The sequence below is a fragment of the Podarcis muralis genome, chromosome 13 (assembly GCF_964188315.1).
Source record: "Podarcis muralis chromosome 13, rPodMur119.hap1.1, whole genome shotgun sequence".
Taxonomy (NCBI): Eukaryota; Metazoa; Chordata; class Lepidosauria; order Squamata; family Lacertidae; genus Podarcis; species Podarcis muralis.
This window is the reverse complement of record NC_135667.1, coordinates 28,828,740-28,835,870: the sequence shown is the minus strand read 5'-3', so window position 1 is coordinate 28,835,870 and position 7,131 is coordinate 28,828,740. Positions and strand designations below refer to the sequence as shown.

General features: G+C 45.1%; 1 pseudogene; it reads left to right on the top strand.

The window, feature by feature from the left end:
- The first annotated feature begins 370 nt into the window (after positions 1 to 370).
- On the top strand, positions 371 to 1,542 carry LOC114581993 (developmentally-regulated GTP-binding protein 1 pseudogene; annotated as a pseudogene).
- Positions 1,543 to 7,131: the final 5,589 nt, after the last annotated feature.

Sequence of the window (7,131 nt, the reverse complement as noted above, 5' to 3'; positions counted from 1 at the left end):
GTGGCGTAGCGTGGGGGGTGCAGGGTGGGCCGGCCGCACCGGGCGCAACATCTGGGGTTAGGGCAAATCCACAGGTTAGGGGGCGCAAATCCACGGGTTAGGGGGCGCAAATCCACAGGTTAGGGGGCGCAAATTACTTGCCTTGCCCCGGGTGCTGACAACCCACGCTACGCCACTGAAGGGAGGATGGAAGTTGTAGTTCAAGAATATCTGCAGACGTGCTTGTTCGCTTATCTCATCGGTGTTAAATCAATTGGATAAAGCCGAAAACCCAAATTTTAAAAATGGCTGGAGGCATAGAGGGTGGAGCTTGATTTTCTCTGTGGGTCTGCATCCCTTGAAGTTACTGAGAAATGTTGGAATGGAAAGTGTTATTCCTGGCCACAGGCCTGAGGAGAGCCGTCCGTGAGGCACCGCTGTCGCCGCCACCGCCATCATGAGCACGACGTTGGCCAAGATCGCCGAGATAGAGGCCGAGATGGCCCACACACAGAAGAATAAGGCCACAGCTCACCATCTGGGGCTGGCCAAACTGCGCCGAGAGCTCATCACCCCGAAGGGAGGTGGAGGGGGTGGTCCAGGAGAAGGTTTTGATGTTGCAAAGACTGGCGATGCCCGAATTGGTTTTGTGGGCTTCCCATCCTTGGGGAAATCCACTTTGCTGAGCAACCTTGCTGGAGTCTACTTGGAGGTCGCTGCCTATGAGTTTACCACGCTGACCACGGTGCCTGGTGTGATTCGATACAAAGGAGCAAAAATACAGCTTCTGGATCTTCCAGGAATTATTGAGGGTGCAAAAGACGGGAAAGGTCGTGGTCGCCAGGTCATTGCAGTTGCTCGAACCTGCAACCTTATTCTGATAGTCCTGGATGTCCTGAAGCCCCTGGGACACAAGAAGATAATTGAGAATGAGCTTGAGGGCTTTGGGATCCGACTGAACAGCAAACCTCCCAACATTGGCTTTAAGAAGAAAGACAAAGGAGGCATCAATCTCACAGCCACCTGCCCACAGAGTGAGCTGGATACTGAAACTGTGAAGAGCATCTTGGCGGAGTATAAAATTCACAATGCTGATGTCATGCTGCGTAGTGATGTTACTGCAGACGACCTCATCGATGTGGTTGAAGGAAACAGAGTTTACATCCCATGCATTTATGTGCTGAACAAAATTAACCAGATCTCCCTTGAGGAACTAGACATAATTTACAAAGTGCCTCACTGTGTTCCAATCTCTGCTCACCACCGGTGGAACTTTGATGACCTCTTGGAGAAGATCTGGGACTACCTAAAACTTGTGCGAATTTACACAAAGCCCAAAGGGCAGCTACCAGATTACAGCTCTCCTGTAGTCTTGCCTTACTCTCGGACCACAGTGGAGGATTTCTGCATGAAGATCCACAAAAACCTGATTAAAGAGTTTAAATATGCACTTGTGTGGGGCTCATCGGTCAAGCACAACCCACAGAAAGTTGGAAAGGATCATACCTTGGAGGATGAAGATGTCATTCAGATAGTGAAGAAATAAAAAGCTCTACTGGGCAATTTAAAAAAAAAGAAATAAAGAAAGTGTTATTCCTAACTCTAAGGGACTAAAATGTTAATCTTTCTATATTATCTCTATATTTTGGAAAGGTTTTATAAATCAATCAGTCTGTCTGTCTGTCTGTCTGTCTGTCTGTCTGTTGTCTATGCATTCGGAACACCTCTTAGGATATCGTAACCAAATTTGGCATGGACTTGTTTCTGAGATTAAGGGACAAGTTTTGGTCTACGTGTTCCTAGGATGGTGTAGCACTTTGAAACAAGATGGCATTCTGAACCTTTCAAATCTGTACACTCTGTAACTGAAGTGTCCCTCTTAGAGAAATCCTCTTCAGAGGAGGACCTAGCACTCTCCAAAGCAAGCATCACAGAGAAGCAGGCAGGTCCCTGCCCAAAATAAGAGGCAGAGACCATAATCAGCCAGATATTATTTTGTACAATATGTCTGATACTCATGTATACATTACCCTTATACTTTTATTATCCATATAACATTACTATTTTTAATGTAATCGCAAGCTGAACAAATGAGTGAAGCTCTTCTTAGCCATCGATAGCTTTTAGCAGCTTATCTCTGGTAAACAAGATTTTGCTTTTGAGAAGCCAAGAGGTGAGCTATCTACTTGGAAGCTTGTGATAAATAAGCAAAGCATCAGCGGGCTCAAATTGCATCGTGGAATTTCCAGAAAGGGCAAGGGCATTCCAATAAGGCTGGAAAGCCTTGTAATCAGGCCAAACAGCTTGCCTGTCACTCAACTTTGGGCAGAGTAAATGGAGAGAGAGGACTGGAGGACTAGAGGCAGGAAAACTGTAAGAACTTTAAGGAAAGAGATATTTGGGGGCAAAATGTCTGCAGCAAGCCAAAAGAAGCAGTCCACCATTGCTGCTCTCTGCTATCCCTCTGTGCTACTAGGCTGATGCAATAACTGTCTTCGGCAACTATATCCCTGAATGTGTTGTATGACCGAGAGCTCTGGAGTAGATGGAATTAATAGATCACTTTTAAAAACTGGTACCATTGTCTTGGCCTCTCTGCTTTGCCCTTCCAGTTCTGGCTTGCATTTATAGCACAGTGTGCTGATACCAGGCTTTCGAAACGCCCCCCCCCCCCTCATTATTTCAACTGTGAAATGTGGTTTCACTCTTTCCATGCTTATGAAATCTAGGAATTATATACTTCCATCAATCACAGCAAGTAGCAGTGAAGTAAGACCAAGCTGGTGTTAACCTTTATCTCAATGCTGTGCATTTTAGTTCCACTTCTCCCCTTCCCACGCTGATGAAACCTTGGGCTTTTGAGCTACCATCAACCGTAGCAGTGATTTCACAATCCTTCCTTCTGGCTCTGGTAAGAAAAAGGATTATAGCAGTTACAATAAAAATCTTGCTTCACTTCAGGGAAAGAATTGCTGTGCAAGGTTACTAGAGTTAGCTAATGATGATAGGGGTTTGCCCCTCACCGTAACAGAGTGGAAAGTAATATAGCAGGGCTATCATGGTACCGACAAATTTAGTTCATCCCAGCCTTGCCTCTAGTCAGAGAGGTTCTCGTAGTCCCACACCAACTTTCAATGCCTGTTTGGCCAAAGGCAACAGCGGAATCGGGGAGGGGAATGCATGTGAACATCATTCAGCAACGGATTGATCAGGTCCCTGCCAACTCTCTCAACACCCATTGTTTTCAACCTATCTGTTGTTTATCTAATAAAGGAGGCTTCCATACTAGCCATATGCCTTAGAATGGCTACTCTTTGTTGATCCACATTGCATGGTCATAAAATCATTTTTTCTCTTTTGTTTTCCTTCTGCTGCTTTTTATTTTCTTTTGTTTTACAAGTCACAATATCTCATTTTTGGGAGTCACAGAATGGAAAAGCAGTGCAAACTCTGCAGACGTTGGCTGCCTCAGTGCTACTCCTCTGTCCGAAAAGAGTGTTTTGATGTGTTCAGTGACACGTTGGGTTGGCTGAACCCTGCGGTCCACTATTACCTTTCTAGCCAACACCTTTTTAGCAGCATGTATGGCAAAAAAATTTTAGGGACGCGGGTGGCGCTGTGGGTAAAGGCCTCAGCGCCTAGGGCTTGCCGATCGAAAGGTCAGTGGTTTGAATCCCCGCGGCAGGGCGCGCTCCCGTTGCTCGGTCCCAGCGCCTGCCAACCTAGCAGTTCGAAAGCACCCCCGGGTGCAAGTAGATAAATAGGGACCGCTTTCTAGCGGGAAGGTAAACGGCGTTTCCGTGTGCGGCTCTGGTTCGCCGGAGCAGCTTCGTCACGCTGGCCACGTGACCCGGAAGTGTCTTCGGACAGCGCTGGCCCCCGGCCTCTTGAGTGAGATGGGCGCACAACCCCAGAGTCTGGCAAGACTGGCCCGTACGGGCAGGGGTACCTTTACCTTTACCTTTACTATGGCAAATTTAGGTGATTTTTAACCAGTCTGTTCATTTGTGGCAAAGTGTTTTATTACATACGCCTTTCAAAATCCTTTAAAAATACTTGTGCGATGGCACTTAAACAAACAAAAAATGCATTTAGTGGAAATTTAAGAATTAATTTTAAAAGACATGCTACAAAAATGGCAGGCTCAAATCCTCCTTAAAGTTTTGCTTTCAGCACAGTTTGGTGGCAGCTCTGCATTCCTCAGCCTTGTGCAAGTGTTTCTCAACTTTCCAAGGGAACATGAGACACAACTTTGAGAAATTAGGTGAAGTAAATTTGTGAGTCATGCCTACGGATGCAACAATCCATCAGTTTTGCTTCTCTGTTTCTCATTTTACAAGTCTTAATTACATTTCTCTACATTTGTGATTATTGTTTTTTAAAAAAAATCCCCATGAAAACTACTTCAACATTTTAGTGCAGGCATAGGCAAACTCCAGCCCTCCAGATGTTTGGGACTACAGTTCCCATCATCCCTGACCACTGGTCCTGTTAGCTAGGGATGATGGGAGTTTGCCTAGGCCTGTTTTAGTGTGAATTTCTTCTAATCAACATACTTTTTGTGTGATTACACATTTGTGTTCCTTTTTTGCAAAGACTTTCACCTAATATGATGCATTTTTTGGGGGAAAAGGTGGTTGGTTGGAAAACTCAGCTATCATGTTATTTTGGAAAGTGCAGATTTGATATACAGCATTTGGATTTAAATGTGAGCTGAATCAACTCTCTCCTCCCCCCCATGCTAAGTCATGACATTTTTATAAATGGTGTAAAATAGACTCTTGACTAGTACAGAGGAAGAAGGAAACAAGTCAGCTGGCAAAATTGTGAGGGAGAAGTGATACAGAAGACATGAATAACTGCTGTAAAATAGCATTATTTTGCAATTGCATTATTTCCCCAGCAACTCTCTTAATGTTATAAAATAGGAAGGAAATTCTGTTGTACTGCTTGTTTTCATATAGCACTTCCCCAATGCTTTGCCATCAGCAATTGTTGTTGTTTAGTCGTTTAGTCGTGTCTGACTCTTCATGACCCCATGGACCAGAGCACGCCAGGCATTCCTGTCTTTCACTGCCTCCTGCAGTTTGGTCAAACTCATGTTAGTAGCTTCAAGAACACTGTCCAACCATCTCGTCCTCTGTCGGCCCCTTCTCCTTGTGCCCTCCATCTTTCCCAACATCAGGGCCTTTTCCAGGGAGTCTTCTCTTCTCATGAGGTGGCCAAAGTGTTGGAGTCTCAGCTTTAGGATCTGTCATTCCAGTGAGCATTCAGGGCTGATTTCCTTAAGAATGGAGAGGTTTGATCTTCTTGCAGTCCATGGGACTCTCAAGAGTCTCCTCCAGCACCATAATTCAAAAGCATCAATTCTTCGGCGATCAGCCTTCTTTATGGTCCAGCTCTCACTTCCATACATCACTACCGGGAAAACCATAGCTTTAACTATACGGACCTTTGTTGGCAATTATGTTGGCAATTATGGGAGGTCAATTTACTGAGCCACCTTGGCATCTGACACTTTGTCCTTTCAAAAGTGGCTCAGTTGAAACATTTGCTCACATTCTCCCATACTGTAATTTTTATAGGGAAATAAGGTGGTTTGCTGCAACACCCGATTTCACAATTCTGGTCTGTGGACCAAGCAAAATTATCTCCTCAATTACAGAAGTACGGCCTGAGGCAGTGGTTAGAGTGCTGGATGGACCTGGGTTCAAATCGCCACTTGGCCATGAACCTTGGGCCAATCACTGCCTCTCTCAGCCTAACCTAACCTGTTGTTGTAAGTATAAAATGGGGGGTGGGGAACTATGTACACCACCCTGGACGAAAGGTGGGATAAAAATGTAGCAAACAAACGAACTATAGATAGGACATTTCATGTATATTTTTTATTTCATTGCCTCACTGTGAAAGAGATGATGAAAAATAGAACTCATACCGTGTTGGAAGATTGATTTTGTCTTTTGCGTATGCAGCAAAACAAGACACCGCCAGGAAACAAGAAGGGAAAGACCAGCACAACTGAAAATTTATGTCTGGTGCAAGAATGCTCTGCGCAAAACTGAGTAGGCCTACTGAAAATGACATGGACATGGAGGTAGCGGGCTGGGCAGCAAAATGTTGCAGTGCATCCTCTTTCCTAAAAGGAGAGTTCTGGGTCAAGTTTCCATCCTTCTTTCTTTGCAGCACCAGGGGAGGAACCTGGGAAGTGGGAACAGGGTACAGGATAAGGGACCCTCCATTTGGTATAGAACAGCGGAGGCTAGCCCATGGCCTGCCAGAAGTCCCTGGGCTGCAAGTCTCATCAGCCCCAATAGGCATGGCCAGTGGCCAACTATAATGGGATCCGTCATCTGGGGTTTCACATATGGTCCACAGCAGTAACTCTGCAGAGGCAGAGCGCCATAGCTGTGTGTGTGTGAAGAAAAAGAGCGGACACAGAAGCTGCTTCTTCATTCTTAGAAGTTGGTGACCCACTTGGAAGGTGAGTGAGATGGACCGGAAATGACAGGCGAGGAGGATCTGCCTTACTTGTAGGGATTAAGAGCGGTGGACTCCTAATTTGGTGAAACGGGTTCGCTTCCCCGCTCCTCCACATGCAGCTGCTGGGTGACCTTGGGCCAGTCACACTTCTCTGAAGTCTCTCAGCCCCACTCACCTTACAGAGTATTTGTTGTGGGGGAGGAAGGGAAAGGAGAATGTTAGCCGCTTTGAGACTCCTTCGGGTAGTGATAAAGTGGGATATCAAATCCAAACTCTTCTTACTGGTGGCTGTAAGATATGCTTATGTGGCTGCCACCTGGTGGCCCAAAAGTTTCCACAGAAAAGTTGGAACTGAGCATGCTCAAGGCTGTCAACCCCTGGGAATAAATTATTATTATTATTATTAATGGTGGGGGGTAGTAACATTAGTTTTTTTAAAAAAAGAAAGATTTGCTTTATTTATAAATATCAGCATATTGTCCCCGAGGTTTTATGATTTTCTCCCTTAAAGCTGATAAGTTCTGAAGAATTCAAACCGTAGCATATTTCACAGGAGGCATTTGAATGTTGTCATGATCATTTAGGTGCATGATGGTGAGGAAATTTGCGTAGGTATACAGTATCTTGAGCTGGAGTAGAATTTTGTCCTGGAACTTGAATCATCCTAAA